Below are 27955 nucleotides of genomic sequence, written 5' to 3'. Positions count from 1 at the left end.
AGCCCTCGTAACACGAACTCTGGACTCTGTGTATAATTAAGGCCGTCCAATCGGTGTGTGCCACACAGTGGTTCCACGGCATGGACCCTTAATTGAATCGATGTGACCTGCGTCTATGTCATGGACCGACATCTAATCTTCTAAGTTACTTTAAAGTCATTGTGGATGATGACCGCAAGAAAAGGATGCTACAATGGCATATGGCCCTAATCTAAGTCACTGAGGTTGATGACCCCCTGACCATCCAAGTTTCTAGGCTGAAGGCTAAACACAAATAAGTTACATCGGTTGATGACCAAAGTTCCACTTTACTATCCCCAGCACATTCACTGCTCAATCAATCAAAGTTCAATAATTACAACAACAGCAATGCTCACAAACTTTGTGGCCGTAAAATCCATTTCCTTCGGATATGTCCCTTTAATCATTACTTTATATTTTAATATTCCCCCAGAAAAACAAACTAAAATTTCCAGAATGCATCTCCAAGTTATTCGCTTGATTAAAGTCATTTCAAAATGCGGTTTCACTGAATTTATTAATTAAATAAATTTAAATGATTTAGCGAAATGTTAACGAACAACAAATTTTATCTCCGTGGACTCTGGTTTCTTCACAAATTTCTACGCAGCTGTGATGTGAATTCAATATTGCGATGTTTATCAGGCTGGAAAAGAATTGTTACATAATTCATGTCCAGCTATATATCTTGTCTTGTGATCTCACACTTTTAAAATCTAATCTAGTCCTAACCGTTATTAACACTTGGATATCCTAATAATCTACGTACAAACCAAACAACTCGCCATATAATTACGATGTCATATCTCGTCATACCATTATGAATTTTGCACACCCCTCACAGACAAACCGATCATCACAACGATCACTCTATATTTTGGACAACCCTGAATTTGGTTACTCCGTTCCTTATACTCAAAGTTCGTGATTTCAAATGTTCATTACGTCCCCAATTTACAGTATTTCACAATACTCAGATCATTACCGGCTATGAATTTCAACTACAGCATTTTAACGTTTTCCTTGGCCGAGAATACAGTACAATCTCAATTCCACTCCTTTCCCGTTATCATAGCTGAGGTCTCTCATCCCCCGAGCTCGCTTGGCAGTTACACGAAACACCTGGTTTGTTCACAGTTGACTGGCTTCTCAAAATGCTCTCTTTAAACTCTGCCGACAAATTTAAACAAATACGATATTCTAACCAACAAAATGCACAGATTATGCTTCAAGATGCCCACACTAATTATACGCATCGCCAATTAATACCGCTATGGATTTCTATGTATTTCTTTCCATTCCCAACATTATAAATATTCCTCGGGCTATCATGTCCCGGCTTCAATGACAGGACTCTAACCTGATTTGCACATCTCATCTCAACTCATATAAAACATTCCTCGGGATTCCGTGTCCCGGCTTCAATGTCAGGTCCAACCTGATTCACAAATCACATATCAACAAAACTAACCTCTGTTTCCCAACTCCACAATTATCATCGACAAAGAACTGGAATAAAATCCTCACTAGAAATCTCGACGTCTAATATCGCACAATGCATTAATCATGAATAACTTCGCATAAATGATATCGTATTTAATAACTTGATTTTTACGAGAAATGACTGAAACATTCTACTAGATCTTTTTATTGTCAGTCAGACACAGTTTAAAATGGGCATAGAAAAAACGTTTCTCTCCGTGACCAAATTCATCACCCTAGGTTCTCACCCGACAGCGCGCCTCCACTCGATTGAAAATGAGTAACCATGGATCATTATTATTAACGTCAAATTGCAGACAGAAAAATTTTACGTCGAATGAACATCTTAATTTGACATCACAAAATATAGGCAGTACACTCACACGGATGACGATCTACATTGGACGTGATATCACTTCGGAACCCTATTCAATAACTTTTTACAACATTACACGGCACTCGCAAGACTTCAAAAATTTTATCCAAGTGGAAAATAAAACAAATGACTCTTTTAGTCGTACTCTCACATTTACAAAACTTAGTAGGGGTGACCACTGCGTCGTATATCCCCATTCAAATACACTTTTAGAGATCACGAGACAAGATATAAGAGGTAGTAAGATGGAAAGTCACCTACCTCATGTCGTCACGCCAGTGTTCGTCATAGGGCTCACCTACGACCCTGGCACTTTATTTAGCCATTTTTACATTCATGGCTTCACAGTTTATTATTATTTTCTTCAGGTTTCCTGGAATAAAGCATAGAAAATACCCTTCACTTGTTTGTTGAGCGCACACGATGGACTATAATTGTTTCCGCACACGAATTAATTAATCACATTAGAATTTATTCAGTACTTTGACCGTCCTATCTGGTACAATTATTTCACTCAAGAAAACTGTCCCCTCATGGACTCAAGACCTAGCCACACTGGCTGAAATCTGCAGTTGAACTCAGTCTACTTTCGTTGTTTGATTTCGCAGAGCAGCTCAACAATTTTTCGTCCGCTTTGTATCACAAATGCCGGAGGAGGAGACTTCGTCATGGCGTCCCTTCATATTTATAGCAGTTACCCCCTCTCTTCGGATCTCTCCCTTTGCCGCCAAGAAAATTTCTATAAATTTTCTGACTTACCTAAACTGTAATTTCAAGAGTTTTGAAAGTGACTACATGCTTGCTACATTTCTGGCGGTAGTGTTCATGGACATTTAAAACTTTTACGGGTTCTATTTGTGAGATGATTGACCCCCTTTGATAGGCACTATATTTTTTTGACTTGGCTTGGCCACGCCATGTACACGCGCTTTGAAATAGTTCACAAAAATGACTTGAGATTCTTCCGCCGTTGACACGTGTGGCTGACGTCACGTACCCCAGAGCGTGGGACCGAAGGTAATCACCCCCTCGTCACGTGTCAAATCCATGCTATCAAGAATCCAACTTTTAGTTTAATTGTTACATTATGCATAATGTTCTTAGGGCACAAAGGTCATGAGTTCAATACAAAATTGAAAACTAGAAAAGCGGCTGGAATTGATAAGATTTCTGGGGATATACTAAAGACAATGGGTTGGGATATAGTACCATATCTGAAATACTTATTTGATTATTGTTCATGAAGGAGCTATACCAAATGAATAGAAAGTTGCTATAGTTGCCCCTGTACATAAAGGAAAGGGTGATAGACATAAAGCTGAAAATTACAGGCCAGTAAGTTTGACATGTGTTGCATGTAAGCTTTGGAAAGGCATTCTTTCTGTTTACATTAGTCATGTTTGCGAAACTGGTTCGGTAGAAGGCAATTCGGTTTTAGAACAGGTTATTCCACTGAAGCTCAACTTGTAGGATTCCAGCAATATATAGCAGATATTTTGGATTCTGGAGGTCAAATGGACTGTATCGCGATTGACCTGTCTAAAGCATTGGATACGGTGGATCATGGGAGACTACTGGAAAAAATGAGTGCAATTGGACTAGACAAAAGAGTGACTGAATGGGTTGCTATATTTCTAGAAAATAGATCTCAGAGAATTAGAGTAGGCGAAGCTTTATCCGATCCTGTAATAATTAAGAGGGGAATTCCTCAAGGCAGTATTATTGGATGTTTATGTTTTCTTATATATATATAAATGATTTGAGTAAAGGAGGGGAATGAGAGGTAAGGCTTTTTGCGGATGATGTTATTCTCTATAGAGTAATAAATAATTTACAAGATTGTGAGCAACTGCAAAATGACCTCGATAATATTGTGAGACGGACAGTAGGCAATGGCATGATGATAAACGGGGTTAAAAGTCAGGCTGTGAGTTTCACAAATAGGAAAAGTCCTCTCAGTTTTAATTACTGCGATGATGGGGTGGAAGTTCCTTTCGCGAATCATTGTAAGTATCTGGGTGTTAATATAAGGAAAGTTCTTCATTGGGGTAAGCACATAAATGGGATTGTAAATAAAGGGTACAGATCTCTGCACATGGTTATGAGGGTGTTTAGGGGTTGTAGTAGGGATGTAAAGGAGAGGGCTTATAAGTCTCTGGTAAGACCCCAACTAGAGTATGGTTCCGGTGTATGAGACCCTCACCAGGATTTCTTGATTCAAGTACTGGAATAAATGCAAAGAAAAGCAGCTCGATTTGTTCTGGATGATTTCCGACAAAAGAGTAGCGTTACAAAAACCTTGCAAAGTTTGGGCTGGGAAGAACTGGGAGAAAGGAGACGAGCTGTTCGCCTGAGTGGTATGTTCCGAGCTGTCAGCGGAGAAATGGCGTGGAATGACATTAGTAGACGAATAAGTTTGAGTGGCGTCTTTAAAAGTAGGAAAGATCACAATATGAAGATAAAGTTGGAATACAAGAGGACAAATTGGGGCAAATATTCATTTATAGGAAGGGGAGTTAGGGATTGGAATAACTTACCAAGGAGATGTTCAATAAATTTCTAATGTCATTGAAATCATTTAAGAAAAGGCTAGGAAAACAACAGATAGGGAATCTGCCACCTGGGCGACTGCCCTAAATGCAGATCAGTATTGACTGATATTGATATATATTGATAGTTCAACAGTTGCTACGTTGCAACGTATTAAAGTTTCAGCAGGTCGATATGACAAAGCTCTCACTCGACGTTTCTCTTAGATTTGTATGACCCAGCGTGAAGTTTTGCCTCGGAGAGCTGCAATATTCACGTATGACCGCAGTTCAACTTGACTTATATCAATCATGAAGCTCAGAGGTGTTATTAGTGGCATTCAAATGAAAATTGAATATCCGCCATAACGCACATTCCGCGCAAAAACTTGGCAACACTGTTGTTACGTATCGTTACTGCCATCGCTGTGGGTAGTCAAATGAAAAGCGATCACCCGTCATAACGGACATACTGCGCGAAAGGTGGCAACACTGTTGTTACGTATCGATAGTGCCATCGCTGTGGGCAGTCAAATGAAAACCGAACATCCGCCATAACTCATATTCTGCGTGAAAGGTGGCAATATTGCTGTTGTTACGTATACTGTCTGTGTTGGTGCGCGGGCTGGTCTAGTGTGTTCGTCCAATAGAAATGGAGGCAAGCAAAGAAAAACAGAGAAGTGTGGTTCATTTTCTGGTGACGCAGCGCGATGAAGACATTTTTCAGAAACTGCGATGCGCCATAAAGTCGAAACGCCCTAGAATGCTGTTGGACGGAATCATCCTGTTGCATACTTCCAATCTGGCGCACGCGATTTGGTTGGGGAACACTTCATTATCCTCCGTACAGTCCACATCTTTCACCTTGTGAGTTTCACATTTTTGGTGACCTGAAGAGAGACATTCATGGACGACGGTTTCATTCGGACGAGGAAGTGCAAGAGTGGGTGCGGTTGTGGATCCGTCAGCGACCTACCTCTTTCTACAAAACTGGAATTGATCGTCTCGTGTTCTAGTGGTATAAATGTATTAATAATTTTGGTGATTATTCTATATTATTTATTTACATATTTTACGCCCACATTTGAGCACTTAAATCAATACATTTGTGTTAATTTCTTCTATTTCTTCTCCCAGAACTTTCTCATCCTCTCCGACCTGAAAGCCCTTTGTGTGTCCGATATAGTATATTGTTTCCGTTCAACTGTTTTTAGTTTGAGACTTATGCTTTTGTTCTTCAAAATCCTCTTCTTTTTTCTGTCTCTAATTTGTTGCCGAGTTATACCCAATTCTTCCAAATCATCCTGAACTTCTTTGAACCAATTACTATTGATTTTATTTTTCAAAAAATAATCAAATAGTTGTTTCAATATCCTGGTGTCTGGTATTCTTGGTATATGACAGAAAAAGGAAATTCTTCTTTTACGCATTGTAGATATTATTGATTCTCATTCACGATAGGCAATGTTGTTAGGCAACAATCTCCACTGTCCATCAACTTGGTGTTTTTTATTAATATTTGTTCTAAGAATTCTTCTATCAGTTTTCTGTAATTTGTCTGTTGTAGATTTTACATTTAATTTGAATAAAGTTTCACTAGCGTACGTTGCCTCTGGTTTAACTATGGAATTATAGTGTTTCAGCTTAGCGTTTATCAAAAGAGATTTTTTTTTTATAGGTTGGCCAGGTAAGTCTTTGTGCTTGTTTAAATTTAGTTGTTCTGTGTTCTATTGCTTCTTTTTCATCTGTGTTCCATGTTATTATTTCCCCAAGATATTTGAATTTCTGGACAATTTTAATCTCTTTATTACTGTTCAGTTGAATAACTGGTAAATCAATTTTAAAAGTTGGCATCATTTCTGTTTTTTCAAATGAAATTCGTAATCCCATTTTTTTGCTATAATTTCTAGTTGTTCAATTTGAAATTTAGCCTCTTCTATTGTATATATTTATATATATAAAAATGGATGAATATGTGTGTGTGTGTGTGTGTGTGTGTGTGTGTGTGTGTGTGTGTGTGTGTGTGTGTGTGTAAATGACACATCTCCTCCTAAACCACTGGAGCAATTTCAACCAAACTTGGTACACTTATGACTTACTATCTGGAGACGAGCACTGTGGGGGTAAGCCATCCGTAGCTCCCTTAAGGGTGGGGGTCAGGGGGGTCATTGTATAAAAAAAATCGAAAAATGTGTCGAATCCACAGTTTTCGGGGTCGCTGAGATGATTAGTGACACTCCGGATTTTTTAAAGTTCAAGTTAAGCCCCCTTTGTGGTGGGGGCGAGGGGGGGAGTGATATATAAAATTAAACGAAAATAGTGTCGAATACATAGTTTTCGGGGTCGCCGAAGTGAATTGTACACTTCGGATTTTTAGTATCAGGAGACAAACCACGTGGGGGTAAGACAGCCCAGGAACCCTTAGGGCGGGGGGGGGGGGGCGAGGGGGTGAGATAAAAATATAATCGAAAGTAGTGTCGAATTCATACTTTTCGGGCTCGCTGAAATGAATAGCAACACTCCAGAATTTATTAATGCCCAAGTTCAGCCCTCTTCGTGATTGAGGGGGGGGGGGCGATGGAGGAGTGATATATAAAATTAATCGAAAATAGTGTCGAATACATAGCTTTCGGATATTTTTAAAGTTAAGCCCCCTTCGTGGTGGGCGGGCAATGGGAGAGTGATATATAAAAATAATCGAAAACAGTGTTGAATCCATAGTTGTCGGTGTCGCTGAGATGAATAGTGAGACTCCGGATATTTTATAAGTCCAAGTTCATACCCCTTTGTGGTGGGGGGGCGAGGGGGGATTGAGAATGGAAAATAGTGTCGAATCCATAGTTTTCGGGGTCACTGAGATGAATAGTAGCACTCACGATTTTTTTAAACTCAAAGTTTATCCTCCTTTAGGGAGGGGAAGGGGAGTGAGATAATAATAATCGAATATACTGCCGAATCCATAATTTTCCGGGTCGCTGAGATGAATAGTAACATTCCGGATTTTTAAAGTCCAACTTCAGCCCCCTTTGTATGTTCCAGTATGACTTTCAAGTATGACTTACTACCTGAAAAGCATACTGTGGGATTAAGACGCCCCTAGAACCACTAGGGAAGCGGGTGAAATATAATCCATATTAATAAATTGTAGTCAGTTTGGCGCGATCTATATATACTGTAATATATATATAAATTAAGGCATAAAAATGAAAACAGACGTGAGTTAATGAGACCATTCTAGGGATCTTAGAATCTTAAAACTTGGTACCAGAGAAGCTGATGACATCAGGATCCCTAGAAAAATCTAAAATTCTCAAAATTCACTGAGGGGACACGCTGGGAGTTTCAAATCTGCATAAGAACACAGTCGGTGATATTTATCCAAAACGATAACCTATAGGTTTCATGGGCTAAAAGGTTTCCTAAAAGTCCTAATTTTGAACCCCTCCACCATATCAAGATGGCAGCACAATCTCCCAGACGAGTTAGAAAATAGAAATTTGACAAAATTATAGATTTTTGCCTGTAACCGACGGAAAATTTACGAGATGTTTAAAAATTTTATTTTTTACCCCCGAAAAATATTGAAATATCGAGGCAATTTTAATGACGGTGCAGACCTTCGTTTCGAGGTATTTGGTGGCTAAACGGTAAGTCGTATCACAAAACGGATGGTACAATCTCCGTTCAATTTGGAGTGATATACAACTTTGGTCCTATGACTTTTTGTCGTATCACTATCCCTTATACGTTAAATTTGGCTCTATTTATAGATTTACGTAATTTTGCACTTTGTACACGTATAATAGATTATTTGATCCACTTATAGGAAAGAAGGGATCATCAAATTCTATAAGAATATTCGCCCACCCAGTAGCCATATGTGGGCCAAATTCTATGTTTGAACCTATCGCATAAGTATCTGAAAAGTATTTCACTGTGTGAAAACCTTACGCAAATTTCACCCTATTCAACGTTTCTAAAACAATTTTACCTTTAAAATAGATGATATACGAGGAAATATCATAGGGCCAGCCATTTAGATCGCTAAATGAGGCCAGAGGCGTATTTTCGTACAATCCGTTTTTCGATATGATGCACCGTTTAGCAGCAGTTGTTCTATAAATGAAGGTGAACATGCATATACTTGTATGTTGATTTACATTTATTCATTTAAGTCGATTTGTAGCGATCTAGAAGGGGTGTGTCTGACATTGTAATTAATACTTAACAAATCAATAGTGACTGTCAGCAGGAGGGCGTCTGCTGTTGTAATTAGTACTCCCCACACCGACTTTAACTGGCAGGCGGAATGGGATCCTCCTCCAACGCCTGTGTACCAGTGTAATGAATAATTCCCTTCTCGATTTGACTAGCATAAGGCAAAAGAGCGTGCATTTTTTCAAAACTTATTTACCTGATTCTCTTTATCATTAGGTATAGGTGCCCCTTTGCAAGGATGCCCCCGATTATAAACATATTCACCCATCAAAACGTGATTGACGTTACGCATAGTGAATTGCGGTAGACAAGTGGACCTGTCGTTATCATCACAACTCCGCAACTCGCACTTTACATTGGAAACAATGTTTGCGGACCTCCCTATGCTTTTACTCGGATTAACGCCAATAGACATGCAATTTAAAAATTCTTTCTCTCTTCATGTACAGTAATTTACTTCGATATCCGTATACAATGTAGAATACCGTAGCGAAGCACGGGCACATTTGCTAGTATATATATAAAATAACATGTCCTCATTGACTGACTGACTGATTCATCATCGCCGAGCCAAAACTACTGGTCATAAAGAAATTAAATTTTGGGGATAGATTCGTATCGGAGTGTAGGTGCTCACTGAGGGAGGATTTTTGTATATTCCGTCGCTAAGGGGGTGAAAATTGGGGTGAATTGTTTAAATGAGTATATATCTCAAAAGTTAAAAGTTTATAGACGTAAAAATTGGTATTTGGAATCTAGTTTAAAAATAAAGAAACACGTATTTTTTGTTTTCAGAAAATCCCATTTAGGGGGAGGGAAAAGGTTGAATACCTTTTATGAGGATACTTATATCTCAAAAACTGAAGATGTTACAGACATAAAAATTGGTATTTGGAATATCCATTAAAAAGAAACATGTATGTTTTTGTTTTTGGAAAGTCCAATGAATGGGAGGTGAACAGGAGTGCAAAGTGTGTGAATTTTTAGAAAGGATACATCTTCAGTATATCCCAGAAAAGTAACAGTATTACAGACGTAAAGACTGGTATTTGGAATCTCCTGTAAATGAAAAGAAACGTAGATAATCTGTTTTCGGAAGATCCACTTAAGGAGAACTAAAAAGGGGGGTGAATTTTTAGAATGAGCATATCTACAGCATATCTCAAAAACTTAACATTTTCCAGAAGTGAAAATTGGTATTTTTAATCTCTTTCAAAAATAAAGAAACACGTATTTTTATTTTCAAAAACACTTGGGAGAAGCGGGTAAAAAGGACTGAAAAGTGAGTTGAATTCTGTTTATTAGGATACTGATATCTCAAAAACTGAAGATGTTACGGTCGTGAAAATTGGTGATTGGAGTCTCCTTCAAAAATGAAGCAATGCATAAGTTTTGTTTTCCGAAAATCCACCTAATGGGAAGGGGTGAAAAAATTGAAAAATTAGTTGAATTATTTGTATGAGGATACTTATATCTCAAAAACTAAAGATGTTGCAGACGTGAAAGCTGGTACTTGGAATCTCATTTAAAAATAAAGAAACAAGTCTTCTTTTGTTTTCGGAGTTCCAGTTTAAAGGGGGTTAAAGAACTGAATAATTCGTTGAGGTATTTGTCTATCCTGAACATGAGACAGATAATTGAGAAATGTCGCGAATTTTGTGTCGCTGCCTTTATTTGCTTCCTGGACTACAAAAAGGCCTTTGATTGTGTTATGTGGGACAAGTTGTGGCAGGTGCTAAAGGAATTTGGGGTTCCACTGCACTTAATATCGTTACTGAAAAGCCTGTATAAAAACCACGCAGCGACCATAAAGGTGGATGGTGATCTCTCAGGCATTTTCAATGTGACAAATGGAGTAAGGCAAGGTTGTATATTATCACCTCAACTCTACAACATCTATGCAGAGTGTGTCATCAAAAGAGCTCTCAATGGCTGGAATGGTGGAATTTCGATTGGTGGCAGAAAATTAATAACCTGCGCTTTGCAGATGACACTTCCCTCATCGCTGGTAGTGAAGAGGAACTTCATGACTTGCTTACAAGGGTGAAGAACACTAGTCTTCAGTATGGTCTAGAGATAAACATCAAAAAGACCAAACTAATGGTAGTTGATCGGCAATGTGAAATCCAACTTGCGGGATACCTAAAGGACCTAGATATAGTTAAGGAATTTGTATACTTGGGGTCTGTCATCAATGACACGGGAAGCTGTGATAAAGAGGTAAAAAGACATATTGTCTTAGGTCGTGCTGCAATGGTTAAACTTACTAAGATCTGGCAGAACCGGGCAATATCAAAAGCCACGAAGATGCGCTTGGTAGAATCACTAGTGTTCTCCATCTTTTTGTACGGCTGTGAGACCTGGACCGTGAATGCTAAAGACAAAAAGCGCATTGATGCCTTTGAGATGTGGTGTTGGCGGAGAATGCTACGTGTATCCTGGACAGAAAAAAGAACTAATGTTTCCATTCTGGACGAACTCTGCATCAAGAAACGCCTATCTTCCCGTGTGAGTGAACGTTACCTCCAGTTCCTTGGCCACATTTTAAGACGAGATGGAGAGAACTTGGAAAAGGTAATTTTACAAGGCAAAATTGAAGGCAGTAGACCACGAGGAAGAACAGCAAGCAGATGGATAGATCAGGCGAAGAAGATCACTGGGCTACCACTTCAGGTCATATTAACGAAAAGTGAAAACCGCTCGGGATGGAGACATCTTGTCAAGGTTGCAACAAGGAAATGATGGAGTTATGAGGTCACGACGCTCAGTAATGAGCACAACGACTAATGGTGAAGATTTGTATGAGGATACTTATATCTCTAAAAGCTAAAGATGTTACAGACGTGAAAATTGGTATTTCGAATCTCCTTTTAAAATAAAGAAACACGCTTTTTTTTTCGGAAAATGGACTTAAGGTGGGGGTGGGGGTGAAAATAATTAAAGGAGTTAAATTCGGTTTAAGAGGATACTTATATCCCAGAAACTAAAGATGGTACAGATTTGAAAGTTGGCATTTTGAATCTCCTTTAAAAATAAAGAGGTTTTTTCCGTTAAGTCCACTTTAAGGGAAAAGGAGTGGAACGAAGGGAAGAAGTTCAATTATTTTTATGAGGAAACTTATATCTCAAACACTGAAGATGTTGCTGACGTGAAAATTGGTATTTTGAAACTCCTTTAAACATAAAGAAACGCACTTTTTTTGTTTTCGAAACATCCACTTAAGGGGCTGAAAAGAATTGAAAAAGTTTGTGAATTTATAAATTAACACCGGTATATCTCCTGTATATGTCAAAAACTTAACATGTTACAGACATGAAACTTGGAATTTGGAAGGCACTTTAAAAATACAGGAACACGTATTTTTTGTTTTCGGAAAGAAAGCACTTAACTGGGGTGAAAAGAAGTGAAAATAGAGTTGAATATTTTTTATGAAGATGCTTTTATCTCAAAAAATGAAGATGTTACAGGGGTGAACATTGGTATTTGTAATCTCCTTTAAAAGTAATTAAACATTATTGTTTTCGGAAAATCCACTTAGGTGGGGCTGGGGGAAGGACTGGTGAAGGGGTTGAATTGTTTTTAAGGTGATACTTATCTCTCAGAAACTGAAGATGTTACAGACATGAAAATTTGTACTTGGAATCTTCTTTCAAAGTAAAGAAATACGTATTCTTTTGTCTTCTTAAAAATCTACTTAAAGGCGGGGGCGGGGGTGGTGAATGAACTGAAAAATTAGTTCATTTCTTGGTATGAGGATACTTATATTTCATAAAGTAACTATGTTACAAACGTGAAAATTGGTATTTGGAAAGTCCTTTAAAAGTAAAAGAATATGTACGTTTTTGTTTTTGGAAAAGGCTCTTAACAGGGGTGAAATTAAGTGAAAAATGAGTTGAATAATCTTTGTGAGGGCACTTATATCTCAGAAAATGAAAATGGTGCAGGCGTGGAAATTGGTATTTGGAATCTCTGTTAAAAATAAAGAAACATGTATTTTATTTCGATTTGAGACAAGACTGTTTTTCATGTGTACAGTTCTATGTCGCATAGTTGTCTTGGCCCCAAAACGTGGTTTACAAAGAATGTCTGGTGTAAATCAAACTCTATTTTTCGGTGAGTTTTTATACTTTAGGTGTTAACTGATAATGTCTTAGTACAGTACCGAGGAACGATTACTTTTATCAAATTACGAAATCCACGCGAGCGTTGCCGCGAGTAACTGCTAGTTTTGAATAAAAACATTCTATGGTTACGTTGTAGCGGGTGTTCGGTTTTCATTTAACTAACCCCTCTAAATAACACACTAACTGTTTTGTGAGTTCTTAATTACTCACCAATGCACACAAACGACACATGTCGGCGACACTCAGTAGAGTGTTTTTATTTTATTTTTAATTTTGTTTACGTCGGACAGAGAGAGGTCTTATGGCGCCTATGGGAGAGGAAAGCGTTAGGAGTGGGAAGAAAGCGGCCGTGGCCTTAATTAAGGTACAGCACCAGCATTTGCCTGCTATGAAAATGGGAAACCACGGAAAACAATCTTCAGGGGTGCCGACGGTGGGGTTCGAACCAACTATCTCCTGGATGCAAGCGCACAGCTACGCGCTACTAACCGCCCGGCCAACTCACCCGATCAGTAGAGTGTGGCAATGGTTTCTAAACGCAGGCATGTTTACTGTGTTCGCACGTTCGGAAGAAATAACAGTTTCCGTGACTTATGAAACGACTTTGTAATACCATTGAAGACAATGGCTCCAAAACACGTTCCATTCCGAAACCTTCCTTCACCCGAGAAAGTTATAGATGCCTTTTGGGCGGTGTGCAGTGTGTATTATTCCCTATTATAAGACTGGCAGTACTGACTTCATCTAACGTCTATAATGTAAAGTGCTAGGTAACACTGGCAGCCTTCAATTTTATGACTATGACTATAATGAAATTTCGCAGAGAGGATGAGGAGACCATGATAAAGCAATGTACAAAAGTTTAATTGCTGTTTCGAGTTTTATGGTCCTGAAATCGATACGTGATTATCTAATAGAACTGTATAGCGTATAGCTGGACGTGGACAGCCCTGGTGACTAGCTGAAGCGAGCGCCTTGCAGTTCACGCAGGTTCCTTTGAGAGAGCAGTCATGACTGCGACTCATATTCTAGAGTGTGCATTACGTTATTTCTGTGAAAAAAAGGTTTCTCTTCTTCCCGTGAAATAACTTCGGAAGGAAAGAAGATGGGTCGACATGTGATCTAACTAATTGAAAATCGTTCCTGGATGGCAGCATTGTCTCAGAGTCGTGTCTGGAGAGAAATAGTGGTAGGGAAAGCAGTGACACCTCATATGCATTTTCTGAATGAGAAGGCAGCACACCTTTGCCAGGTACGAGAGGTGTTACGGATCCGAGTTTGAAGAGACACCGCAGACACCTGACAAATCTATCGGTTCAAGCTAAGCTTCCAGACCACGGAAGAAAGTGAAACACACTACAGATCTTGCGTACAAGAGGAAAGCTGTAAATTTATAGTTAAATAAGGAGTTAAGAAGCTACAAAAGTTGTCTTAAGGTGACGTCACTACGATAACTGTACAGGTGGTAGAACCAATTAAAATCTACGTCGGTATGTCCTGTTGAACACAGGAAATTGGCGTATTGCTTGTGATACCTGGTAAAAATATAATTGTACAGTATTGAATCAAAATCTCAAAAAACTATTACTACAAATAAACCACGGGGCAGGTTAAATACATTTATATAATACTGTAAATAACATAACACAAAAGAAAGAATTTAGTCCAGTGAAGGTAAAGCTGGTATTATCTCCCGCTGAAATTACAACTACAATGGTTTTTTTTACACTTGGCTTTACGTCTCACCGACATAGATAGGACTTATGGCGACGATGGGACAGGAAAGGGCTAGGCGTGGTAAGGAAGCGGCCGTGGTCTTAATTAAGGTATAGCTCCAGCATTTGCCTGGTGTGAAAATGGGAAACCACGGAAAACCATCTTCAGGACTGCCGACAGTTGGATTCTAAACCACTATCTCCCGAGTGCAAGCTCACAGCTGCATGATTATACAATTACAAATCATTGAGTACTTCAATACACACTAACAGAGATTAAAGAGACTGCCAGACTGACGAATGCGCGCGGCAAGTGGGTGAATTATACCTCAATGTCCACGACATTGGCAAAAAATATGTACCCCTACTACCCTTCCTCTCAGCACATGCAACGTCTCCACTACTTGCCGTAGCGCTATACAAATTGGTTAGCCGCGACGAACGGCATTTTTGTTTGTAATTACGCCAATAATTATGTTAATAATTAAAGAAAATAAAGGAAAGAATTACCAGATAAGACAAGGCTTCTACAGCACAAATATATTTTTTTAAATAATTCCTATTTCCAGCTGGCTAAAGTCGAATAAAAATGTAATGTTTACTCGACAGAGTGGTGGAGGGGCTACTGTCACCCCCCCCCCCCCCCCTAATCACCGCTACTGCTTGTAAATACGCCAAAGATGCAGAAAAGAACATTTAATAGCTTATTTATTTAAACACGTGTAGACATTCCACTCTATAAAAGAGTTGTTTGTATGAAACAAAAACTAATCCTGTTCGGCGAAATACGTGTGTAGAAGGTAGACGTCTGTTTGGAGCTTCGGCTGAATTCCGACCAGGTTGTCTAGATTAAAATGTTGCCTGTGTATTCGTCGCTGCTGAACACACTAGCCATTGCCGATATGCACACAGGAAATATAGTGCGGATGCACCAGGCACCAGCCTAGAACCATGACAAATATTCTATTAGTCATGCTAGAACTCTGCGGTGGAAAACGAGGTTTACTAATGTAAGGGTAGACCGATAGCGCTGAGTAAAATGCTGCGAGCGACCGTCCGGTTGTTATCTTCTCATATTCTGCCGTAACCTGCCCGCCGGCAGTAGTTCCCCTGTGAAAATCAGTTGGTAAATATCCCATTCATCACTTGTGCATGCAGGACATTTATAAGTAGAAAGTACGGCGCTCGTGATCCGCCTGGTATTTGTGTTTTTATCATGAGATTAACGAATCTCATTTATGTTTCACATTCATTCCCTGCCAGTTCGTTTCTTTCTCTCTCCAGCACAACTCCAAATCTATCCCGCCGTGCACCGCGCCAGTCAGCAAAATGCAATGGTTTTCCACTAGTTGCGTTGTCACACGGATGTTGTCTCATGATTTCAACATCTTCGGTTCGAAATAGCAGCTGCATTTTTGTATATCGCTATTTTATGGTCTCCTCATTCTCTAAGTGAAATCGCATTGACGGTTTCGATATGAAGGCATCGATAGTGTCCTTGTTAGCTATTATAAAAGGGTTGCTCTTAGATAATAGCGTGTCTCCTGTATTTATCGTTTTGTTAGATACCATTACCATTAGCGCAAAAGTAGGAATACCCGCACTTTCCTAACAGATTTCTTGAATTCAAAGGCAATTATGATACCGTCTATTATGGATCTCGTGCCCTTATCCTCCGATGTGTAGTGGTGGATAGCCTTTATGCTTGCAGAAAGTATTCATGACTGCTAATCCCTACTAGCACGGAGTTCCAATATACGCTTTCCGTTCCTTATTAGCTCCCATATCTTCTTCACATTTATCCATCATCTTCTCATATCCTTCAATTATATTTCAAATTCTGTTTGAAATCGTCCAAGAGCATTTTCGTATACTTGCTGTTGACCCTGATACGATATCAATCAGTCCTTCATAATACTTTTCAACTTCATCCTCGTGAATACACTGAGACAATTCTGGCCTTAGTTATTCCAACTTTTAAAACTACCCATACCATTCGTTCATTTGCTTACTCAACAGAAACTATGTTGCGTGTTATGGTGTTCCTGACGAACAAACTTTCACTACACTCTGCCCTTCCATTTTAACACCCGTTAAGAATATTATAAAATCTCCTTTCTCTTCCTCATTATCTCCCCGTACCCGAATACCATTAGCTCCTAACACATCCAGATGCATCCTCATTGTTGACTCAGCCAGTTCTACTTTCTTCCTTCTGTAAGCCCCATTAATACTGATAATTCCTCATATCGTTCCATTTTGTTCTCCAAGTTGCTTCCAAGAAATCCTTCGCCTGACAAATGGAAATTGGAGCTCGGTAAATTCTGTGAAGCAGGATGCCAACCTACTTACAGATAATACCAGTGAGAATCTTTCGTCAAACGGGTTGGGGACCACCGATAGGTTAAGGGAAGGCCATCACTCATACTATGTCGGAGATTCCCACTCCTATTCCATAGCAAGTGGCACCCTGACTTTCAGGTTCACTTGCTGGGCCACTCAGTTGTTGCCCATGGTTCACGAATCAGGACATGACTAGAGCAACCCACTCCAGGAAATGATATCAATGGTTAATATACGGTTAAAAAGGGTTAAAGATGAAAATATTCTCCGAAATTAGTTTCAGTAATCGATATCATGGCAAATGATGGAGGCTTCCGCCATTTCGAGTTCAAATCGAAAACGCCGCGACGCAGTAAATTTAGTATAGTTCGCGATTCCACGGTGCCAGAGTGTCGCAAGTGGCAAGGTTATATTTTACTCGTTGAATTCTCTCATACTAACTACTATTAGTCACCATACTTCGTGACCGCGTCAGTTGAAACAAAGTGCAAAATTTTAAAAAATCTCAAAATATATTTGGTCTAAAGGGATCAGAAGGATATAGGGATATCTGAGTTCAAGGTCTTCTTCCGTAAGCCCCTTTAATATTGATAATTCCTCATCATTCAATTTCGTTCTCCAAGTTGTTTCCAAGGAGTCCCTCACCTGCCGAATGGAAACGGGATTTCGTTACTCCCGTAGGTCCAAGGCTTGCTTAACATATTGAACAGAACGTTTGAGAGCATCGGCAGCGCAAGACAGTGTAGGCGTCCAAACAGTGGGCCATACAGCCCAGCACTTTTACCGCGCCTGTGAAGCCTAGGGACTGGGAGTCAGCTGTAAATGACGAAGCAGTCGCTAGAGACATCTTGCAATCCATCTCTCATCACCAGCATCTCGTGGAGAATGATCAACCCCGAGTGAAGCAGGCGCGTTGGGCGGCCGCGTTTGATACGATTTGGCAAACTGCCGCTAAGGACGTAGGTGTTTTGTTTATAGACAATGAATTTGGTTGCGGTTGTGATGTTTGCAGTAGTAAGGACTTGAGAGCCGCAACTGTCCAGGCGGTAGAGGAGCTGCACGCCAAATTTGTCTTCGAAGATATGCAGTAAGTAGGTTTGTCGTATTTAGCTACTGCCTCATTCACCTCGCGGAAAGGAAGGTGCCACCGCTTTTTAGATTGAATGGGTTCCGGTACCCACCTAACCTCCCACCAATGGACGCAACATGGGGAGACTGGTGTCGTCTCGACTACCGTTTGCAGATACAGTGTCGGTGGACGGGAGCAGATAGAGTAGTTGGCAAAGTGATTTACGTAACAGTTGGTAGATATAAACACGATGGTTGTATGTCTACCACGCCAGATTTCTTCTCCACTCCGACACCGACTAGACTGGGAAAAACGTTCATAGTATTCACCTTCCCGCGCAATATTTCGATCGAATTTATGCATTACATGAGGCACTTCTCTTATAATCCGCCTGTTATCAACAAGACCGATCTCCAACGTTCCTCCAATGTGTGCCGCCCCACGATCTACTCAATAACAGCTAAATTAATCTCTAATCATCGTAATTTAAAAAATCATATTGTTACATATACTTCTTTCTGTCAGGAAGAGTTACTCTACGCCATAAAGCTTGCAGCCATGCCTACGAGAGGATAGTTGCCTAGTTGTACTTCATTTTAAAACAATAATCATCACCACCACCACTACCATGCCTCCGACACAGCCCAACCGTTGTACGAGTTTTGTTGCCACGGCGATTGGATTTCCAACTGGCAGCTTTTGAGTTGTAACGGAACACAATAGCTTTTGTCCCTTAACACCTTTTAATAGCCATTACCGGCGCGTGCCAGGGCTTCTGATAGCATGTTGTTGCCAAGCTGGCTCTTGACTCCTCACTTTCCGAGAAAGGAATCTGTTTATAACGCTTTCAAAAATTGTGCTTCCACAACAAAATTAAATACAGTTATATAAAATCCAAAAACCACTAACGAGAACTAAGAACTAAACGATGTGGCCGCGCGTGTTAACGAGCTGCGGCTGTGAAGCCAAGACGAGTGGGTTCGAATCCCACCGTCGGCTGTTCAGAGAATGGTTGTATGTGTTTTCCCATTTTCACTTCTAGGCAAATGCTGGGACAGTTCCTAGTGATAGTCCACAGCCGATTCCTTCCATCTCCATGTCCAATTTCATTCACTATAATTCATTTCATCTTCATTAGCTCCTCAACCAAGGTTGGCGTCGGGAAGGGCACCTGGCCGTAGAACCATATCATATGATTTCATCTCACCTCATCCCGCCTCCCTGAAACGGAACAAATGCGTAGACTGACAGACACCAAAGACAACTAAAAGACGCGCGTACTGTTTTGGATACTAGGTCGTTATAGAGGGTGAAAGATATTTTCCGTTGAAGTTCGCCTGCAAGACATTTTCAGTGTGGGCATGCTAGGTTGGAGGGTAGGTAAGACCATGTTTCACTTTGATGCCGGTTGGAAATCCAATGGTTGTGGCAATTATAGTGTACCAGCATCTTTCCGGAGGCCCTCGGTTAGAGTTGCCATAAGGTTGAGGATGAAATTCAGGACACCAACACCCACAAGTTCCAAACACAGGCGCCGATTCCATGAGTGCACATGCCCCCATGCTTTTAGTGGTACGGGGATGCAAACGAGTATAGTTGGATAATTCCATGTGAACTGCCCCATCCGTTACCAAAAGAGACACTTATTATATGATGCTAATGATAAACATCAAATAGAGAAATCACACTTTAAGTAAAATACCTACTTTACCGACCAATACAAAATTATATGATATTCAATGTTATTTCCATAGATTGCTAAGTAACAGGTGGGACATTCCCTTCCAAAAGCATTTGAGCAAAATTTAAATAATTTTCTTTGTTTTTTAAAAATTCAGGACAGTTTAGGGATGTTAAAAGAATCAGTCAGGACGTCGGCACACATGCTTAGATTCAGGACAATCCCGATTTTTCAGGACGTATGGCAGCCCTACCCTCGGTTCGATCTGGGGCCGGGCCAAGGATTTAAATCTTGGAATAAGGGCTGAAACTAGGTTATCTCAGCTTCGTGCGTTCAGGTGAGGAATTGTTTATTATGAAAGACAGCGTCCTGGTCTAGAAAGCCAAGGAATCCAGCTGAGCATGTCGTCAAGCTGACCACCTGAATATGTTATATTTTTAGACTGAAAAGTATAAGTTATTATTTTTAAATACAGCTCTCATTCGCAGAAAAGAACACCATAGTTACGGACAGAACAGTTATTTCCTGTGGTGTCACAGTTACCGGTCGGTAGGACAGTAGCACCATAGCTACTGGGCCGGATCTGCTCTGCAAATTGCGCCCTGATCACCTTCATTTAAGCGTAGCTGGTCCCACTAATTAAGTCTTTCTCTTTCTCAATGCCACTCACTCCCACCAGCCATTCACCGTGCACGCTCCGTGCAGGCCGGGAGACAGGTGCTAGGCGAATGACACGAGTTCTCCTCTCGTGTGGGGACAGCCACGAACAGGTGCTCCACTGGAGACTGGCAGTTATCTTTTATAGACTTCTATAATGCCGCTTATAAGAGACAATTCCAATTAAACTTCATACATAGGTCAGGAGAGTTGACAATTTGGCGTCACAGTAAAAACTCCGAGCATTGATCAGTAATAATAATAATAATAATAATAATAATAATAATAATAATAATAATAATGTTATTACTTTTACGTCCCACTAACTGCTTTTGACGGATTTTGGAGACGCCGAGGTGCCGGAATTAATCATTGCCCCAGAGGAGTGTGACAGGGCTCGGCAGCCGCCACAATTCCTATCCTCGCCGCTAGATGGGGCTTCATACATCCCATCCCTGACCCGGTCACTGACTGGAAAACAGGCTGTGGATTTGTCCCGCAGAACATTTTTACATGCCAACAGGAGGCTGACGTATTTGAGCACCTTCAAATACCACCGGACTGAGCCAGGATCGAACCTGCAAAGTTGGAGTCAGGAGGCCAGTGCCTCAACCGTCTGTGCCACTCAGTCTGCGCACTGATTAATCGAGATTCCGTTAATGATATTAATGAAAATCCACAGCCTGTTTTCCAGTCAGTGACCGGGTCAGGGATGGGATGTATGAAGCCCCATCTAGCGGCGAGGATAGGAATTGTGGCGGCTGCCGAGCCCTGTCACACTCCTCTGGGGCAATGATTAATGACTGACAGATGAAATGAAATGATATTGGAGAGTGTTGCTGGAATGAAATATGACAGGAAAAAGCGGCGTACCCGTAGAAGAACCTGTCCCGCCTCCGCTTTGTCCAGCACAAATCTCACATGGAGTGACCGCGATTTGAACCACAGAATCCACCGATGAGAGGCCAGCGCGCTCGTTGTGTCTTGATTGCGAACAGTCCAGATTGCGAACAAGGCCCATCCAGATTCCGAACAACTAAATATACCCTGTCCAGATTGCGAACAAGAGATTAGTGTTGACGTGAGATAGATAAAACAGATACAATTTTCAAAACAGTCTCATATGTAAGTTTTGTTCTAGTAGTATTAACATTAACTGGTACATTGGGATGTTTTAGATAATCTAAACATATTTAAAAATATTTTTCTTATTGAAAATGTTTAATAATTTAGTTAGAGGTAATCTAACCATTTAGCAGGTTACCTTTTTTATTGCATAATATAACTAGAGGGGTAGTTGTTTATGGTGGATTAGTGAGAGTTGTATTATTATTATTATTATTATTATTATTATTATTATTATTATTTCTTTTTTTGCTATTGACTTTACGCCACAATGACACAGATAGTTCTTATGGCGACGATGGTATAGGAAAGGGCTATGAGTTGGAAGAAAGCGGCCGTGGACTTAATTAAGGTACAGCCCCAGCATTTGCCTGGTGTGAAAATGGGAAACCACGAAAAACTATATTCAGGGCTGCCGACAGTGGGATTCGAACCCACTATCTCCCGGATGCAAGCTCACAGCCGCGCACCCTAACCGCACGGCCAACTCGCCCGATGATATTATTATTATTATTATTATTATTATTATTATTATTATTATTATTATTATTATTATTATGCCAATGACAGAAGTGAGTGGTTGCATCGACAAGGCATTAGCCTTTAGATTATTATTATTATTATTATTATTATTATTATTATTATTATTATTATTATTATTATTATTATTATTATTATTATTATTATTATTATTATTATTAACTTCTTTGTGTATTGCCCAGTATTCCAATTGTGTGTATCAGAACTTGGTGTACCAACTGTGGGTTAATTTTTGTGCAGTCCGCCAAATTACAATTTTGTTCATAAGTCAACATTTCTAGTCAAGCGGGTTGAGCAACTTGGTATTTCCCACTTGTTCGCAATCTGGTCTCATTAATGTGTGTCAAACCCAAATCATCCCCTTCAGGTACCCACTTGTTCGCAATCAGGACGACACCAGCGCACTGCCGCCTGAGCCACGGCGGCTCTTTTAATAATATTAATATTAGAATGATTTACGTCCCACTAGCTACTTTTACGTTTTCTGAGACACGATGTGTCTAATATTGTACCACAGGAGTTATTTTCTAAGCCAGTAGATTTACCGACAAGAAGTGGTCGTAGATTAAATCCCGTGAGATTTTTGAAATTAAATGTTTTGTTGTTATTCGGATTCCAGGTATAATTGGATGGCCCTTGGCTATGATCACAGTTCTTCCGTCACACGCAATTATAAGCTTACTTGATTTGAATGTTTATACTGCTAATAATAAGAGTTGGTGTCTGACAGGTAAGGTTGGAGGGAGGAGCACTGCACGTGCCATTTCACGATGTTGCCACATTCCAGCATTCCTTTTTACATACTCTTACCCCTCGCTTCCGGCTCACTTGTTCCCTCCTTCATTCTGACCGCTGTGATCCGTTGTAGACTACCTGGCCAGGCGGTGTCGTCCCATTTGCGATCACTCTTATACAAACAATCAGGTCCTTATCAGTGACAGTGACAGGTTTGGCAACTCCCAGGAAGACGAGCTGCCCTGAAGTGTTATCTCCATGGCAACCGCAGTCGCCCCACCCTCGTTTCCATGGCAACCACACAGCTACTCCCTTTATCCCGCCTCTGCAGGCAGTAAACGGACCTCCCTCTAAGAAATGTCAGACACTAACTCTTATTATTAGCAGTATAGTTATATAGAGTGTTCTCAAACATATGGGAAGTAATCGGGGCATGTATTTTAAAAAAAACCATGGCGCAAGAGCCCTGAAAGGCCATGGCCTACCAAGCGACCGCAGCTCAGCCTGAAGGCCTGCAGATTATGAGGTGCCGTGTGGTCAGCACGACGAATTCTCTCGGCCGCTATTCTTGGCTTTCTAGACGGGGGCCGCGATCATACGGTCAGCTAGCTTCTCAGTTGTAATCACGTAGGCTGAGTGGATCTTGAACCAGCCCTAAGGTTCAGGTAAAAATCCCTGACCTGGCCAGGAATTGAACCCTGGTCCTTCGTGTAAGAGGCAGGCACACTACCCGTGCGCCGCGGGGCCGACTCGGGGTATACATAGTACAACCCAAAACAACAAAGAATATGTGCCCTACAGTCGATCTTTTATGAGCTAAACCTTTTAGTCGTTAGCTAGAATGGGGGATAGTTCGTATTTGGGATTAAGTTTGGAGCCAAGCATATCGTTATGGGCAGAACTTCGCCAGCGTGTGGAACAAGGTTGCCATCAAAATCGTGCAATGCCTGGAGTGTTCGAACGTGTCCAACAATGAATGAGGTGGCGTTTTCTGGTGTGCATTCAGATGCATGGTGCACATCTTGAGGACCTCTTGTATTAGAATGCAGTAACCTGCTCGTAAACCAGGATGGTGATAGCTACTCCACGGGATGTGCCAGGTAAGGCTATTACCAATACTTCCCGTACATAATTGGAAAGTCTGTAAATCGTCAACGATTAACCGGTAGGGCATACATTCGTAGGGACATTTAATGTTTTTTTGGGGTGAACTGTCCACTCCTGATTACTCCCCATACGTTTGGAAACACCCTGTATATCATCAGATTAAATCTTTTATGTTCTTATTGATACGTAGTTTTCCAATGATGATGATACAAAATTTCATGGTCGCTGGAGTTGGGTAAATGTATCCATTCGAGATAGGGAATACCGACCAGAACACATCTCAATCGCTGGTCTGAACTAAATTCGTTTAGGATACTTGTGAAAGTGAGATTTAAAAAAAGTGAATCCTTGTGCCGAAATGGAATACCTTTATTTAACTGCGTTGCATACATACGATACGAAGAAATTTGCAACAGCAGTTGAAAATAGTCCCCTCACCTCCGCAACTTCGATGTAGGTATAAGAACGTTGCAAGAAATTCTGCCGGATTCGGTCGAACATCACTTGCGTCGTTCTAGTAATGAACATTCTTGCCAGGAGCTCTTCTCTCAGTCCCTACAAGCCGTCTCGCGAACAAGACTTACCAAAACCGAGCGAGTTGGCCAGGCAAATGCTGGGGCTTAATTAAGGCCACGGCCGCTTCCTTCCCCCTCCTAGCCGTTCCCTCTCCCATCGTCGCCATAAGGCATATCTGTGTCGGTGCGACGTAAAGCAACTTGTTTAGGGAGGATTCGTCGTGCTCATCACACGGCACCTCATTATCTGCAGGCCTTCGGGCTGAGCAGCGGTCGCTTGGTAGGCCAAGGGCCTTCGGGGCTGTTGCGCCATGGGTTTTGGTTTTCTGCGATGTTGTTGAATAATATTGTTTCCATGCGTCGAGCCTTTCCATGAGAACTGAAACATAGGTATCATTCCACCAAGTATGTTTCTTGCTCTTTTTTAATCCAGCAACTTCTTTTGCAGCCTCAATCAGGCGGTTTTTGGTGTTGTTAAGGTCACAGTCGATCGGTCGAGCATTTACCTGGAACTCCGTGAATTTTGTCGGAGTTTATCGTTGTCAAACCGAATTATATTTTTTGGGGTCTTGTTGGAGTGTGCAGGGACCAGTTTAAATTTAATTATAGACATGTAGTGGTCTGAGGCCACGTTTACGCCTTTTTTAACCTTAATATTCATAATCTCAGGACTGTCTTTCCGAGAGATTGCGATGTGATCTCTTTGGAACGCTCCAACGGTTAGGATAGATAGCCATTTTGTATGCTTTCTGGGAAGATGGCGAAAGTGGGTTGACATGATCAGCAAAAGTTGTGGTTTTCGCAAAAGAAGACCAATCTCTTGCCATTTTTATCGGATCTTTTGAGGCAGGATAGTTTCCAATGAGTTTTTTGTACTTTTGTTCTCGGCCAAGTTGGGCACTGAAATCTCCAATAAGAAGTTTCACATGGTGTTTGTGAAGTTTGACGAGATTTCATCCAGTAAGTCCCAGAAGTTATCCACTTCGTCCGTATCAGAACTGTTCTTATCATTTGTGGGGGCATGTGTGTTAACTAGACTGTATGTCTTGTTGGCGCATTTGATTGTTAATATGGATAATCTGTAATTTACGGGTTCGAAATTTGCAATCGATTTAAGGATTCTGGTTCTTACAGCAAAGGCGGTTCCAAGCATCACAGATCTATTGAGGACTCACTTTTGAGCTCTGCTCTTGAAGAAACGGTAACCTTAAGATTCAAAAACCTCTTCCTCTGTGTAACGTGTTTCTTGTAGGGCAATTACGGATATCTGATTTTCATGTATGGCTTTGGTGAGAGTTTTCAGTTTGCCTATTTGTGTAAAGGAGTTTACGGTGAACGTTGCTAGGAAGGTGGTCGATTTGGCTTTGTGTTTCCGACTGGTTGGGATACACCGAGACGCTCCGACTCGTCTCTTGCATGATGTCAAGTCTCCCCTAGAATCCGAATGAGACGTGTGCGCCGCGGGTTTCACGACGAGAGATGTATCCGAAGACTACTTACCCCTGAGGTAGCTTTCTTGAAATGTTTTTCCATCATGCCTACTTGACTTGAATTTGTTTTGGACGCATACGCATCCACGTTGCAACTAAGGTTGTTAGCCTTAGAGGTTATTATTATTAATATTACTAGCTGATGTACCCGTGCTTCGCTACGGAATTCTAAATGTTATACAGAATTCTAGGTTAGGTAGTGTAAACGTTGTGAGCAAGATTGTATTAAGTTGCATAGCTCTTAACGTTGCCCTAGAAGCACGACGGGCAAGTCACCAACGTATTTTCTCATATGAAGACTGGGTTAGGGAATTTTCAATTTAAAGGTAGGCCAGCTTGCCTACCGTCAGTCACAATCAGATTGGGGAGTTTTCATTATAATGGCAGACACTCACTCTCCGCCTGCCTTTATAGATTCTCAGAAAGACTGTCTTAGTGGTTTTCCCAACTGAAATGAACATGGGTCATTACAATGACGTCAGTAGGAATGGCGCGATTAAAAGCAGTCTTCATACGAAATACTCGATCAAATGAAAAACCACACATTTTCTCACTTTTAACGAACAGTACTTTGCTGCCGAACTAACAGTCCAAAGCTACAGAGCTGGAATGACCAAGACACAGACATCCGTGAACAATCTTCGTCCTTTTTTCGGCGGGGGTGGGGGGGTTGAAATAGTGAATAGTCCCAGGGCAAAAACTATGCCCGTTTACTTATCTGTTTCCTGGGAGTACCCGATGAGTTGGAAAATCTCAATTCACTACACTGCGGGGAAAAGAACTATCTGACGTGGAGGCAATTTTAACTCCAAGCCAGAGAAGAAATCACATCTTCGCTGCTAATTTGGAATAAAATTAATGTGGATTTAATGAAAGTGAAGAGGAAGAAGCTTTTCCTAAGAAACGGCTCTTTTCAGGGTTGTATTATTTAATGAATTATTTAGTGAATTGTGGTACTATAATTTGGAATAGGGCTGAATTGTAATTCCAGACCAGTTCATACTACTACTACTAACTGAGCCTCTGACTTAAGTGCGTACACTGCTCATTCAAAACAGCGCGTCAGAGTAGGTATCGAATAGCTGGCATACTATGATGAACCAGTGTGATACGTACCAGCAGTATCAGAAAATGTATGAACCAGAGGATTGGCATGCTAAAGAAGAAAGTTATCTAACTCCTCAGCCATTTCCCGCCAATATTCAGTTAGGCTGTTATACTCGGTACGCAGTAGTAATCCCATCTATCGGAGTTGAATGTCAGCATAAGAGACAAAGAACATTACAACAAACAACGGTTAGAGTAATGTTATTGTTGATCAATGTTACGAGCTTTCGATATTGTAGGCCTTCACATTATTAATTGTCTTCCGGTTCTGAAATACCACTCTTATTATAGTCGGTACGGTAAAACTGAATAAAACATAAATGATCGGAAATTATATTCTCTATAACTTTTGTTATGTAGTACTTTTCCATAGGACCAAGAACATATGTATTTAAAAATTAAATTTTAGTTGCCTTCCCCTAAACTACCATTTCGCTCAGGGTGAATAACATTGTTTATAGCTTAAACTGTAGTTTCTTATTCCCCGACTCTATATACCGATTTTCATTAAATTCTGTTTACCCATTTTGTCGGGGCTCGGCGTTGATATGGACTTAGCACCAAAAATCCAAATTCATGAATATCTGTGTTATCATAGCCGGTACGGTAAAAATGCATAAGATGTAAATGATCAAAAATGTAATTCTATATAACTTTAGTTATGTAATATTTATCGATATGACCACTAATAACATAAATATTTGAGAACTGAATTTTAGGCCTTCCCCTAAACTACCATTTCACTCAGAGTGAATAAAATAATTTATAGGCTAGATTGTAGCGGCTCACCTCCCGACTCTACATACCAATTTTTACTAAATTCTCTTCAGCCGTTTTCTCGTGATGCGTGTACATAAATACATACATACATACATACATACATACATACATACAGACAGACAGACAGACAGACAGACAGACAGACAGACAGACAGACAGACAGACAGACAGACAGACAGACAGACAGACAGACAGACAGACAGACAGACAGACAGAAATTACGGAAAAGTAAAAACGGCATTTTCTTGTTATTGTGGACATGATCGATACAGAAATACCATTCTTTTCAAATTCTGAGCAATGTACAGACAAAACTCTTATTTTATATATATAGATTATTAT

This window comes from Anabrus simplex, chromosome 1 (assembly GCF_040414725.1).
Source record: "Anabrus simplex isolate iqAnaSimp1 chromosome 1, ASM4041472v1, whole genome shotgun sequence".
In the NCBI taxonomy this organism is placed as follows: domain Eukaryota; kingdom Metazoa; phylum Arthropoda; class Insecta; order Orthoptera; family Tettigoniidae; genus Anabrus; species Anabrus simplex.
Note: the sequence above shows the minus strand (reverse complement) of the source record.